The 15,636-nt window shown below is 37.1% G+C and overlaps 1 non-coding gene across 1 annotated transcript; it reads left to right on the forward strand.

Moving 5' to 3' along the window:
- Positions 1 to 3,822: 3,822 nt before the first annotated feature.
- Positions 3,823 to 3,926, forward strand: LOC127742879 (small nucleolar RNA R71). The gene has a single exon (XR_008004243.1). It is a non-coding gene; the product is annotated as a small nucleolar RNA R71 (small nucleolar RNA).
- Positions 3,927 to 15,636: the final 11,710 nt, after the last annotated feature.

Consider the following 15,636-nt stretch of genomic DNA (forward strand, 5'->3'; position numbering starts at 1 on the left):
TAATTCTAATTAGATGAGCGGGACTTGTAGCTTTATGCTTCTGAACAGTTTTGGCATCTCACTTTATCCTTTGAAGTTTAGAATGATTGGCATCTCTAGGAACATAGAATTTTAGATAGTGTTATTGATTCTCCTAGTTAAGTTTGTTGATTCTTGAACACAGCTAATTTTATAAGTCTTGGCCGTGGCCCTAAGCACTTTGTTTTCCAGTATTACCACCGGATACATAAATGCCACAGACACATGACTGGGTGAACCTTTTCAGATTGTGACTTAGCTTTGCTAAAGTCCCAAGTCAGAGGTGTCTAGAGCTCTTAAGCACACTCTTTTTGCTTTGGATCACGACTTTAACCACTCAGTCTTAAGCTTTTTACTTGGACCTGCATGCCACAAGCACATGGTTAGGGACAGCTTGATTTAGCCACTTAGGCCTGGATTTATTTCCTTGGGCCCTCCTATCCATTGATGCTCAAAGCCTTGGATCCTTTTTACCCTTGCCTTTTGGTTTTAAGGGCTATTGGCTTTTTCTACTTGCTTTTCTTTTTCTTTCTATTTTTTTTCGCCAAATTTTTTTTGCCACACTTTTACTATTCACTACTTTTTCTTGCTTCAAGAATCAATTCCATGATTTTTCAGATTATCAATAGCATTTCTCTTTGTTCATCATTCTTTCAAGAGCCAACAATTTTAACATTCATAAACAACAAGATAAAAAACATGCACTGTTCAAGCATTCATTCAGAAAACAAAAAGTATTGTCACCACATTAATATAATTAAACTAAATTCAAGGATAAATTTGAAACTCATGTACTTCTTGTTCTTTTTGTATTAAAACATTTTTTCATTTAAGAGAGGTGAAGGATTCATGGAATTATTCATGGCCTTTGGACATAGTTACTAAATACTAATGATCATGAAGTAAAGACACAAACATAGACAAACATGAAGCATAAAAATCGAAAAACAGATATAAGAACAAGGAAGTTAAGGAATGAGTCCACCTTAGTGAGGGTGGCGCTTTTTTGAAGGATCAATGGTGCTTTTTGAGCTCCTTCATGTCTCTTCCTTGCCTCTGTTGCTTGATCCCTAGTGATTTTGGTGCTCCTATCCTTAGTTGCTCCCAATAATTGTGTGGAGGAAAATGTATCCCCTGAGGTATCTCATGGATCTCTTGATTTGCAGTCAAATTCTCTACTACTGAGCTATGGACCCTTGAGATGAATCTTTCCATCTCCCATGACTCAGAGGTGGAAGCTTTTGTCTTCCCTTTTCTCTCTTTTTTTTTGAGGTTTCTCTGGCCTTAGGTGCTATCAATGGTTATGAAAAAACAAAAAAGCTATGCTTTTACCACACCAAACTTAGAATGTTGCTCGCCCTCGAGCAAAAGAAGAAAGAAGAGAAAAAGATATGGAGGAGAGGGAGAGATGAGTATGTTTCGGTCATATGGGTGGGATTGGGTGAAAAAGGATGGATGGATGTGAGTGGTGAAGAGGTGATGGGGAAGAGAGATTGAGGTGATTGGTGAAGAAGAGAGAAGGTGAGTTGAGGTAGGTGGGGATTCTGTGGGGTCCACAAATCCTGGGTTGATCCTGTGGGGTCCACAGATCCTGAGGTATCAAGGATTTACATCCCTGCACTAATTAGGCATGTAAAATGCCTTTGCATACAATTCTGGTGTTTAAACGCCGAAATGATGCTTATTTTGGGCGTTCAACGCCAATTGTAGCATGTTTTTGGCGTTGAACGCCAGTTCCATGCTTGTTTCTGGCGCTCAGCGCCAGCTCTCCTCAGGGTATATTCCTGGCATTCAAACGCCAAGATGCTGCTTGTTTCTAGTGTTCAACGCCAGATCCATGCTCTGTTCTGGCGTTGAACGCCAGCCAAATGCTCCTTACTGGCGTTTGAACGCCAGTAAGTCCTTCTTACAGGGTGTGATTTTTCTTCTGCTATTTTTTATTCTGTTTTTAATTTTAGTATTTTTTTCGTGACTCCACATGATCATGAACCTAATAAAACATAAAAGAACAATAAAAATAAAATAAAATTAGATAAATAAAAATTGGGTTGCCTCCCAATAAGCGCTTCTTTAATATCAATAGCTTGACAGTGGGCTCTCATGGAGCCACACAGGTGATCAGGTCAATGTCGTAGACTCCCAACACCAAACTTAGAGTTTGGATGTGGAGAGTCAACAATAAACTTAGAGTTTGGTTGTGGCCTTCCAACACCAAACTTAGAGTTTGATTGTGGGGGCTTTGTTTGACTCTGTACTGAGAGAAGCTTTTCATGCTTTCTCTCCATTGTTAAAGAAGAACACCCTTGGGTCTTAAACACAAGGTAGTCCCCATTTAATTGAAGGACTAATTCTCCTCTGTTAACATCTATCACAGCTCTTGCTGTGGCTAGGAAAGGTCTTCCAAGGATGATGCATTCATCCTCCTCCTTCCTAGTGTCTAAGATTATGAAATCAGCAGGGATGTAAAGGCCTTTAACCTTTACTAACACGTCCTCTACCAATTCCTACGCCTGTCTTACTTACTTATCTGCCATTTGTATTGAAAATATGGCAGGCTGTACCTCAATGATCTCCAGCTTCTCCATTACAGAGAGTGGCATAAGATTTATGCTTGACCCCAGGTCACACAGAGCTTTTTCAAAGGTCATGGTGCCTATGGTACAGGGTATTAAGAATTTGCCAGGATCTTGTCTCTTTTGAGGTAAGGTTTACCGAACCCATGTATCTAGTTCATTGATGAGCAAGGGAGGTTCACCTTCCCAAGTCTCATTACCAAATAACTTGGCATTCAGCTTCATGATAACTCCTAGATATTGAGCAACTTACTCTCCAGTTACATCTTCATCCTCTTCAGAGGAAGAATAGTCTTCAGAGCTCATAAATGGCAGAAGGAGGTTTAATGGAATCTCTATGGTCTCTATATGAGCCTCAGATTCCTTTGGGTCCTCAATAGGGAACTCCTTCTTGCTTGAGAGACATCCCATGAGGTCTTCCTCATTGGGATTCACGTCCTCTCCTTCCTCTCTAGGTTCGGCCATGTTGATTATATTAATGGCCTTGCACTCCCTTTTTGGATTCTCTTCAGTATTGCTTGGGAGAGTACTAGGAGGAGTTTCAGTGATTTTCTTACTCAGCTGGCCCACTTGTGCCTCCAAATTTCTGATGGAGGATCTTGTCTCACTCATGAAACTTAAAGTGGCTTTAGACAGGTCAGAGACTAAATTTGCTAAGTTAGAGGTACTCTGCTCATAATTCTCTGTCTGTTGCTGAGAAGATGATGGATAAGGCTTGATATTGCTGGGCCTATTTCTTCCACCATTATTAAAGCCTTGTTGAGGCTTTTGTTGATCCTTCCACGAGAAATTTGGATGATTTCTCCATGACGAATTATAGGTGTTTCCATAAGGTTCACCCATGTAATTTATCTCTGCCATTGCAGGGTTCTCAGGATCATAAGCTTCTTCTTCAGAAGATGTTTCTTTAGTACTGTTGGATGCATTTTGCCATCCATTCAGACTTTGAGAAATCATGTTAACTTGCTGAGTCAACATTTTATTCTGAGTCAAAATGGCATTCAGAGCATCAATTTTAAGAACTCCCTTCCTTTGAGGCGTCCCATTATTCACGGAATTCCTCTCAGAAGTGTACATGAACTGGTTATTTGCAACCATGTCAATAAGTTCTTGAGCTTCTGCAGGCATTTTCTTTACGTGAATAGATCCACCTGCAGAATGGTCTAGTGACATCTTAGAGAACTCAGATAGACCTTAATAGAATTTATCTATCATGGTCCATTCTGAAAACATGTCAGAAGGACATCTTTTGGTCATCTGCTTGTATCTTTCCCAAGCTTCATAGAGGGATTCACCATCTTTTTGTTTGAAGGTCTAAATATCCACTCTAAGCTTGCTCATCTTTTGAGGAGGAAAGAACTTAACTAAGAAGGCCATGACCAGCTTATCCCAGGAGTCCAGGCTATCTTTAGGTTGAGAGTCCAACCATGTTCTAGCTCTGTCTCTTACAGCAAAAGGGAAAAGCATGAGCCTGTAGACTTTAGGATCTATTCCATTAGTCTTAACAGTCTCACAGATCTGCAAGAACACAGTTAAGAACTGGTAGGGATTTTCTGATGGAAGTCCATGAAACTTGCAGTTCTGTTGCATTAGAGCAACTAATTGAGGTTTCAGCTCAAAATTGTTTGCTCCAATGGTAGGAATTGAGATGCTTCTTCCATCAAACTTAGAAGTAGGTGCAGTATAATCACCAAGCATCCTTCTTGCATTATTGTTGTTGGGTTCAGCTGCCATATCCTTTTCTTGTTCGAAAATTTTAGCAAGGTTGTATCTGGATTATTATAATTTAGCTTCTCTTAGTTTCCTCTTCAGAGTCCTTTCACGTTCTGGATCAGCTTCAATAAGAATGCCTTTTTCCTTATTCCTGCTCATATGAGAAATAAGAGAACAGAAAAGGAAGACGAATCCTCTATGTCACAGTAAAGAGGTTCCTTATTGTTAGTAGAAGAAGAAGGGAGTAAAGAAAGGGGAATCCAAACACAAGGGTGAGGATAGGGGCAGAGATTTGAGATGAAGAAAAGTGTTAGTAAATGAATAAATAAATAGAATAAGATGAGAGAGAGAAGTTTTCAAAAATTATTTTGAAAAGGGGTTGATGATTTTCAAAAATTAAGATAAGAAATAAAATTAAAATTAAAATTTAAAACAATTAATCAATTGAAAAGAATTTTGAAAAAGAGGTGAGGTATTTTCGAAAATTAGAGAGGGAAGAGTAGTTAGGTGGTTTTGAAAAAGATAAGAAACAAACAAAAAGTCAAATAGTTAGTTGAAAAAGATTTGAAAGTCAAATTTGAAAAGATAAGAAGATAAGAAGATATTTTGAAATCAAATTTTTTTTGAAAAAGATAAAATTTTGAAAAAGATATGAAAAAAGATATGGTTGAAAAGGATTTAATTTTAAAATTAAAATTAATTACTTGACTAACAAGAAACTAAAAGATATGATTCTAGAATTTAAAGATTGAACCTTTCTTAACAAGAAAGTAACAAACTTCAAATTTTTGAATCAATCATATTAATAATTTTCGAAAATAAAGATAAAACTAAGAAAAATATTTTTGAAAAATATTTTAAAGGATTTTCGTAAATTAATAAGAAAAATGAAAAAGATTTCATTTTTGAAAAAGTTTTGAAAAGATAAGATTTTTAAAATTTGAAAATTTGACTTGACTTACAAGAAACAACTAATTTTAAAATTTTTTTGACTAAGTCAACCCAAATTTTTGAAATTTTGAGAGAAAAAAGGAAAAGATATATTTTTTTATTTTTGAATTTTTAATTATGAGACAGAAAAACATAAAAAATGACTCACAACATGAAAATTATGAATCAAAACATATGATGCATGCAAGAAGACTATGAATGTCAAGATGAATACCAAGAACACTTTGAAGATCATGATGAACATCAAGAACATATTTTTGAAAAAATTTTTATGCAAAGAAAACATGCAAGACACCAAACATAGAAATCTTTAATGCTTAGACAATATGAATGCAAAGATGCACATGAAAAACAATAAAAGACACAAAACAAGAAAACATCAAGATCAAACAAGAAGACTTACCAAGAACAACTTGAAGATCATGAAGAACACCATGAATGCATGATTTTTTCGAAAAAATGCAAGAACAATATGAATATGCAATTGACACCAAACTTAAAAATTGACTCAAGACTCAAACAAGAAACACAAAAATTTTTGGTTTTTTTATGATTTTATGATTTTTTTGTATTTTCTTTTAATTTTTTTGAAAAACATATAGGAAAAAGAAAATAAGAAATTCAAAATTTTTAATAAGAATTCCAGGAATCTTTCAATGTTAGCCTAAAGCTCCAATCCAAGGGTTAGGCATGGCTTAATAGCCAGCCAGCTTTAAGATATAAATCAGGCATGCAATAGTTGATACTTCATCCAACTCCATATACATACCCTTTATGTTGACAAGTGGAAGCCTCAATCCAAAAGGATAATAAAAGGTAAGGCCTCAATCATATACATATAGGCTCAACATGGGTTTGCAAAGGATAATAAAAGGTAAGGCCATAAGGGTATGTAAGCTCAGTGAAACAAGGCCTCAATCATATAAGTGCATGCATACATCAAATAATGGAAATATAGAATTAAGCAAGACAAAGATCACAATTTTTAGAGAGAGAAACACACACCAAAAATAAAATATTGGTTGATAAAATGCAACCAATCAAATAGGCTCAAAATCTCACTGGTTTTGTGTGTTCGAGCTCTAAACTATGTTCCAAAATAATATTTCTTCAAACAAGTTTTTCAAAAAGTTTTATTCAAATTAGTGAAATACTATAAAAATTTCTTGAAAAAGAAAATATTACTTTAACCAAGTGGTAAAATATGCACAAAAAAAAAACAAACATGCAATCAAACATGCAAATTTAACAATGAAAAACAAAAACTGGTGTTGAGAAGGTACTAACTAACTCGTGGAGATCGGTATCGGCCTCCCCATACTTAAAGATTGCACAGTCCTCGGTGCATGCTGAGATGTACATGTGGGTGGGTGTTGTGGTTCCTCAGCTGTTGCTCGTTGTAGAAGCTTTCTCTTTACCCGTTCTGGTGGCCAGCCTGAAAAATGGAGAAGAGAAAGGGACATGAAGTCAAAGGGATGGAGCAAAGAGGAGGACGGTACGAGTGATAATCATGCCAAGTAAAAAATAGTGAATGAAAGACATGGTCGCGATTCCATGTGATCAGTTCATCAATGGAAATATAGCAAGGCATGGGGAGCATTCGATGCAAGATGTTTATTAGCATGCCGGCAAGGGCATGAGTAGCATAGATCAAGCATCAAAAGCTTTAATGTATTGTTAGTCGTGAGAAACTAACAATAACATTTGTATTGACAATTATATTTAATTAATAAAATAGTAAAGGAAATTTGTGAAAAGCAAGCATTGAATAGTAGAAGAGAATAATTTAAAATAATGCACAATGCCATACGGGCTTTTTCACAAACACTTAGCATGCATGGTGAATATGTTATTGAAAATATTAATTAGAACATGCAAGCAACCCTTTAAAAAGTAATATATAATTGTCAAATAATCCACAAAAATATAGAAAAAACAATGACCCAAATAAAATTCCAACACCAATGAAAATAATGCAGTGAATGAAAGTATGCAATTAAGTAAAAGAAAATGAAAGATAAAAAAAAATGAGAAGGGAAAAAAGGGAAGAAGAAGTAAATAAGAAAGGAGGGAGGAAAAATTAGGATTGGGGAAGAAAAGATAAAATATTTTGGCATATTAGGTTAAGGTGTGTGACGCAAGCGACGCGGACGCGTGGGGCACGCGTTCGCGTGATTGCGCTTCAATTAGGTTGACGCGGTCGCATGACCCTATTCATGCCTCACGCCTGCACAAAAATTTGGGTGATGCGGTCGCGTGGATGGCCATTTTTGAAAGACAACGCAGCCGCGTGGGGCATGCGTTCGCGTGGGAGGGCTTGGGCTTCGAGCACGAGTCCAGCCCAATTCCAGCACAACTTTCGGCCATGCATCTTTTTGACGTCGATTTTTATGGCACGCGGCCGCATGGGTGACGCGGTCGCGTGGGAGGCCAAAGTTCCACATGATGCGGTCGCGTGAGCGACACGGTCGTGTGGGGTCAAATTATGCTAATGGCGCGCCTCCAGCCACGCTCTCGCGTGACTCTCTGTTCAATTCTTTTCTCCCCAATGCACTAGTGACGCGGACGCATCAGCGACGCTGCCGCGTCGCATGCGTGTTTTCTCTTTTTTTTTATTATGCAATTATGCAGTGTGCAATATGCAGTGTTAAGGTAGATGCTATGAAAACTTCCATGTTCAATGAAAATAAAATAATATAAAATAAAAAAAATAAACAACACGAAATAAAATTGAAAAAGAATGATCATACCATGGTGGGTTGTCTCCCACCTAGCACTTTTAGTTAAAGTCCTTAAGTTGGACGTTTGGTGAGCTCCCTGTTATGGTGGTTTATGCTTGTACTGATCTAGAAATCCCCACCAATGTTTGTACTTCCAATAGCCTCCGGGGTCCCAAACTATGCATGTAAAGCCCTTAAGAAGCTTCAAACAGATTCTTAGGCTCCCGGGATTATGAATATCAGAATATATTCCAGGATCCCAAACTTTGGTTCCAAATCTGCTTTCGTTTTGATCTATACTTTTCCATCCGGGCAGTTTGGAAATTAGATTCTCACCAAGATGACCAAACGTTTTCTGAGATCCATCCGATTGAACATGATACCAATCCGTGCACTTCGAGTTGAAGCGTGGAACCTTATTGAACCTTGTATACCAGCTCTGAGTGCGAACTCTATGCTGGCCATCTGTTTTAAGTAAACCGTATTCAAGTGTAAAAATAAAGATAAGAGTCAAGGATTTTACCCACTTGAAGTCTATGTTGGTTGGTAGTGGCCTTGGGATCAATGTTTTTAGTGGTTCTGCAAGCTCTACTCCCTTGTGGTCTTCAGTGAATCCTTCCACTTCTTTGCAAATCTTTTCTATTCCAGCCATGTCCTGGTCAAAGTCTTCCATATCTTCCTCATCACTCGAGTCATAATTAGGAGGTTGAGAAGAGTCGACCTCTGCATCATCTTCGTATTCACTTGGGGAAGATTCTTCTGTCTCAAAGAATTCACTTGCAGGTGCAAGTTCATCACTAGGAGGACTTGACTGGTGACTATCATCATCAAGGAAACATGTGTCTTAGGTAATTCCGTCTAGTTCTTCATAAGATATCTGCATTGGGGGCTACGCAACATCCTTTTTAACGTCAATTGTAACATCCTTGACGGGGTCTTCCATGACTCTGTGTTTCCTAGGAGGTTCAGCATCTCCTAAATCTTCAACCAACTCTTCTTCTTCTACAATGACAGCGTCCTCTACTTGTTCCAGTATGAAGTTATGCTCTATGCTGTCCACTGGAGTCTCTAGTGTCTTCTTCGTACTGCGTTCTTCATTAGATTCTCCACATGAAGCCATGGGAGTCTGTTGAGTGTCTGAACGTCTGGAAGATAATTGATTTATTGCTTGCTCCAGTTGATGAAGGGTTGCATTGAACTGGTTTACTGATTCCTCGAAGAGAACCTGTGATTTTTGGCTTCATGGATATGGACATGGTGCGTAGGAGAGTGGTGGTTCTTGGGAGTAATTGGATTGGCATTGGGGTGGATAAGGATCATATGGTGGCGAATGGTGAAAGGAAGCTTGTGAGTGTGGTGGTTCGAAATTATATTGAGAGGATGGTCTCTGAGCACAGGGTGAGGCTTGTTGGTAGCTACTAGGCGATCCACCAAATCTTTCAGCTGGGTATGCATTGTAGAATGGTCGTTGTCCATGATATCTTGGAGGGTGTTGTTGCCTAAAGGGTTGATTAGATCCTCTTGGCTCCGTCTATCTCTGATTATTTTGACCTTGATGCATGCTCCTGTTATAATTTCCACTCCTTGCAACAACATTAGAACCAAACGCAAAGCGATAGGGGTGAGAACTCATAGTTACTAACAAAAATCAAAAACAAAAATAAACACTTTTTTTTTGAAAAATATTTACAATAACCAATAATAAGGCACACGTTTGCAATTCCCCGGCAACGGCGCCATTTTGACGTTAGGATTTTTGCTAGTAAAAAATTTTATAAAAATAGTTGCGTTGTAGATATATATTCTAAACCAACAGAAATCCCTTCGTGCAAACGTTTTGGTTGTCACAAGTAACAAACCCCTTTAAAATTGATAACCGAGTATTTAAACCTCAGGTCGTCTTCTCAAGAAATTGCAGGGAGGTATGTTCTTATTATTGGTTATGGAGATTGTAAATTGGCGTTTGAGAATGAAGAATTAATATGGCAAATAATTTAAATGACAATTAAAATAAATAAATACTGTAAAGCAGACCCTTTGGCAAGGTATGAGAAATTGGAAGTCCAGACTTAGTTGTTCTTATCAATAATAATGAAAGTTGAATCTTAATTCCACTTAGTTAACCTTTGCTAAAGTAAAGGAAAGTCAAGGGACTAATTAGTTTGACCTTCGAATCCTATCTATTTCCTAAGAAAAGGTTGGGATTATTGAAGTTCAGTTCAATTAGCAAAGATAACAGTTACCAATTATGTTAAGCTAAGATAACTCCTGAGTTACTGATTTCTTAACCAAGACCAAAAATGTGGAAAGCTGAATTGAAATCACAAATCTAAAAACATCTCAATAATGTATAATCTTAACATGAAAAGTTCATAAGCCAATTGGGCAACATAAATCAAATACCAATAAAAGCATTAAAGTATCTAAAATAAGAGATAAATATAAAGTAAAGGAAATATTGAACCTGATGAAGAGTCGAATTAAATTCTAATTTCTAAAAATCCTACCTAAATCCTAAGAGAGAGAAGAGTACCTATCTCTCTAAAAACTACATCTAAAACTAAAATTATGAATTATCAAAGCATGATCATGAATGGATGCATTCCCCCACTTTATAGCCTCTAATCTGTATTCTCTGGGTCAAAAACTGGGTCAGATATAGCTTAGAAGTCACTTCCAGCGCTTTCTGGTCCGTACAAGTTGCGGCCAAGTGATGCGGAGGCGTCATCCACGCGCCCGCACGGATTGCAGTTTGCAGATGCAACGCAGGCGCGTCATTCACGCGTTCGCGTCGCCTAACTTCAGGGCAGCTATGGCAAATTATATATCAAATCGAAGCCTCGAACGTTAGCTTTCCAACGCAACTAAAACAGCGTCGTTTGGACCTTTGTAGCTAAAGTTATAGCCATTTGAGTGCGAAGAAGTCAGGCTGGATAGCTTAACAACTTCTTCAACTTCTTGTATTCCTTCCACTTTTGCATGCTTCCTTTCCATCCTCCAAGCCATTCCTGTCCTATAATATCTGAAAACACTTAACACACATATCAAGGCATCTAATGGTAATAAGAGAGGATTATTAATAAGCAAATATAAGATCAAAGAAGCATGTTTTCAATCATAGCACAAAATCAGGAAGGAAAATGTAAAACATGCGAATTGTATGAATAAGTGAGTAAAGAGTTGATAAAAACCACTCTATTGAGCATAAGATAAACCATAAAATAGTGGTTTATCAGGAGCTCTGTAGCGTCTCGATGAATTAATGCAATTATTTATGTTTTCCATTCAAACACGCTTGTTCCTATCTAAGATGTTCATTCGTGCTTCACTATGAAGAAGGTGATGATCCGTGACACTCATCACCTTCCTCAATCCATGAACGTGTGCCTGAAAACCACCTCCGTTCTACACTAGATTGAATGAGTATCTCTTAGATTCCTTAATCAGAATCTTCGTGGTATAAGCTAGACATTTTGGCGGCCACTCTTGAGGATCCGGAAGGTCTAAACCTTGTCTGTGGTATTCCGAGTAGGATTCAAGGATTGAATGGCTGTGATGAGCTTCAAACTCGCGATTGTTGGGCGTGATGACAAATGCAAAATAATCATTGGATTCTATTCCAACATGATCGAGAACCAACAGATGATTAACCGTGATGTGACAGAGCATTTGGACCATTTTCACTGAGAGGATGGGAAGTAGCCATTGACAACGGTGACACCCTACATACAACTTGCCATGGAAGGAGCCTTACGTGTGTGAAGAGGAGGACAAGAGAAAAGCTCAAATTCAGAGGACACAGCATCTCCAAAACTCCAACATATTCTCCATTACTGCATAATAAGTATTTATTTCATGCTCTTTTACTTTTTACAATTGAAACTAAAAATTATTATTGATATTATATCCCGACTAAGAATAATAAGATAACCATAGCTTATTTCAAGCCAACAATCTCCGTGGGATTCGACTCTTACTCACGTAAGGTATTACTTGGACGACCCAGTGCACTTGCTGGTTAGTTGTGTGAAGCTGTGAGAAATAGTCCATTAATATTGGCATACACAATTTCGTGCACCAAGTTTTTGGTGCCGTTGCCGGGGATTGTTTGAGTTTGAACAACTGACGGTGATTCTTATTACTTAGATTAGGAAAAATTTGTCTTTTTAGTTTAGAGTCACTATGATTGCATCTTTTATTGTTCCTTTTAAAAAATTTTCAAAATTATTATTTTTCTTTAATTGAATTTTTGTTTTTTTTATGAGTTTAGTGTCATGTTCTAAGTTTGGTGACAATTGCATGCTCTTCTTTGTCTCTCAATTTTTCGAATTACGTGTTCTTGTTTTTCCTTGATCTTCAAATTGTTCTTGTCAATTTTTCTTCTTTGATCTTTGGTTTGTCTTGTTTTGTCTCTTTTCTTATTTTTCTTGTGCTTTTTCAAATTTTTAGTTTTCAAAAATTTTTTTTATTTATTAAAAAAATACCTCTTTAAAACACGTTACGTTTATAGCTCAATTGGCTAGAGCGTTGGTTTATGTTCTTGGTAATTGGGTATCTTCTTTTTAAATTCTTTTTCAAAAATAATTTTTCTTTAATTGAATCTTGTGCCAAACTTTAAGTTTGGTGTTTTCTTGTTAATTTTCTTTAATTTTCAAAAATTTATTTTGGTTTTCAAAAAATTTTAAGTTTGGTGTTCTTTCTTTTGTTCTTGTTGTTCTTGTGATTCTTCAAGGTGTTCTTGAGTCTTCCTTGTGTTTTGATCTTAAAATTTTTAAGTTTGGTGTTCCTTGGTGTTTTCCCTCCAAAATTTTTCGAAAATTAAGGAGCATTAGATCTAAAAATTGTCGAAAATAAGGAGCATTAGATCTAAAAATTTTAAGTCTTGTATCTTTTGTGTGTTTTTCTCTTTCATCATAAAATTTAAAATTCAAAAAATATCTTTTCTAACTATTTTTAAGCCATATTTTCGAATTTTTTTATATAAAAATTCAGATTTCAATTTCAAAATTTTTCAAATCTTATCCTTTTAAGATTATTTAAAAAAAAATTTAATTATATCTTTTTCGAAAATATCCTAACCACTTTCTCTTTCCTCACTTTTTCGAAAATCTTCATAAAATATTTTTAAATTCTTTTTTTATTTTATTTTTATTTTTATTTTTATTTATTTTTAATTTTATTGTCGTCTTTATTTTATTTTATTATTATTATTTCAAAATTTTTATATATAATAAAATAAATAAAATAAATTCACATCATCTCCCTTTCTCCATCATGGATCTAAGTGGAAATGAACAGTCCAGAAGGACTCTGGGGTCATATGCTAACCCCACTACTGCTTCATATGGGAGTAGTATATGTATACCCTCCATTGGAGTTAGTAGTTTTGAGTTGAATCCTTAGCTCATTATCATGGTGCAGCAAAGTTGCCAGTATTACAGTCTTCCATAGGAAGAGCCTACAGAGTTTCTGGCACAATTTTTACAAATTACTGACACAGTACGTGATGAGGAAGTAGATCAGGATATCTACAGATTATTACTATTTCCATTTGCTGTAAAGGGCCAAGCTAAGAGGTGGTTAAATAACCAACCTAAGGACAACATAAAGACATGAAAACAGCTATCAGAAAAATTCCTGAATCACTACTTTCCTCCAAAACGGATGACACAGCTAAGACTGAGCATCCAAGACTTCAAGCAAGGAGATAATGAATCCCTTTATGATGCTTGGGAGAGATACAGAGAGGTGCTAAGAAAATGCCCCTCTGAAATGTTCTCAGAGTGGGTGCAGTTAGACATCTTTTATTATGGGCTTACAGAGAAAGCTCAAATTTCTCTAGACCACTCAGCTGGTGGATCTATACACATGAGAAAGACAATTGAAGAAGCTCAAGAGCTCATTGATACAGTTGCCAAAAATCAACATCTGTACTTAAGCAGTGAACCTTCCATCATCGAAGAGGCTAAAACAGTAACTGCTGAACTTAGTCCTACAGAACAAGTTACTGAATTCAATCAGCAACTGGATTTTCTAACAAAACAGCTAGCCGAATTCAAGGAGATACTACAAGAAACAAGAATGGCTAATATGAATATGGAAGTACAGTTAAAGCAAACAGAACATCAATTATCAAAACAAATAACATAAGAGTGCCAAGCAATTCAATTAAGAAGTGGGAAAACATTAAATACCTTTCTTCAAGATAACAGGAAGCCAAGAAATGAGCAAACTAACCAAAATCCCTCTGAGGATAGTAAGAGCCCAGAGAGGAATAATTCTGGTGCTCAAACGCCAGAGAATGGGTGGAAAGCTGGCGTTGAACGCCCAAACCATGCTCAATCCTGGCATTCAACGCCAGAAACAAGCAAGGAATTGGCGTTGAACGCCCAAAGGAAGCACAGTTCTGGCGTTTAAACGCCAGAAACAGATAAGGATTTGGCGTCTAACGCCACTCCAGCTTCCACTCCTGGCATTCAAATGCCAGTGGGAGATCAGACACATACAAGTGCTGATAACAACCCTTCTAAAAAGGCTTCTCAACCCACGGCTGTAGGCAATAAACCTGCAGCAACTAAGGTTAATGAATACAAAGCCAAAATGCCTTATCCTCAAAAACTCCGTCAAGCAGAACAGGATAAGCAATTTGCTCGCTTTGTAGACTATCTCAGGACTCTTGAAATAAAGATTCTGTTTGCAGAAGCACTTGAACAAATACCCTCTTATGCTAAGTTCATGAAAGAGATCTTAAGTCATAAGAAGGATTGGAGGAAAACTGAAAAAGTTTACCTCATTGAAGAATGCAGTGCAGTCATTCTGAAAAGCTTACCTGAAAAGCTTAAAGATCCCGGAAGCTTTATGATACCATGCACATTAGAAGGTACTTGTACCAAGCAAGCTCTATGTGATCTTGGGGTAAGTATCAACCTAATACCTGCATCTACTATCAAAAAGCTTGGATTGACTGATGAAGTCAAACCAACCCAGATATGTCTCCAACTTGCTGATGGTTCCATTAAACACCCATCAGGCGTGATTGAAGACATGATTGTCAAGGTTGGGCCATTTGCCTTTCCCACTAACTTTGTGGTACTGGAAATGGAGGAGCACAAGAGTGCAACTCTCATTCTAGGAAGACCTTTTCTAGCTACTAGACGAACCCTCATTGACGTCCAAAAAGGGGACGTAACCCTGAGAGTCAATGAGGACGAGTTTAAGTTAAATGTTGTCAAAGCTATGCAGCATCCAGACACCCAAAATGACTGCATGAGCATTGATATTATTGACTCTCTGGTAAAAGAGGTCAATATAACTGAGAGTCTCGAATCAGAGCTAGAGGATATCTTTAAAGATACTCAGCCTGATCTGGAGGAACCAAAGAGAATAATAGAACCTCTGAAAATCCCTCAGGAAGAGGAGAAACCCCCTAGACCCAAGCTCAAACCATTACCACCATCCCTGAAATATGTATTTCTGGGAGAAGGTGACATTTTTCCTGTAATCATAAGCTCTACCTTAGAGCCACAGGAAGAGGAAGTACTAATTCAAGTGCTAAGGACACACAAGACAGCTCTTGGGTGGTCCATCAGTGATCTTAAGGGCATTAGCCCAGCCAGATGCATGCACAAGATCCTATTGGAGGATGATGCTAAGCCAGTGGT

The sequence above is a fragment of the Arachis duranensis genome, chromosome 1, assembly GCF_000817695.3.
Source record: "Arachis duranensis cultivar V14167 chromosome 1, aradu.V14167.gnm2.J7QH, whole genome shotgun sequence".
NCBI lineage: Eukaryota > Viridiplantae > Streptophyta > Magnoliopsida > Fabales > Fabaceae > Arachis > Arachis duranensis.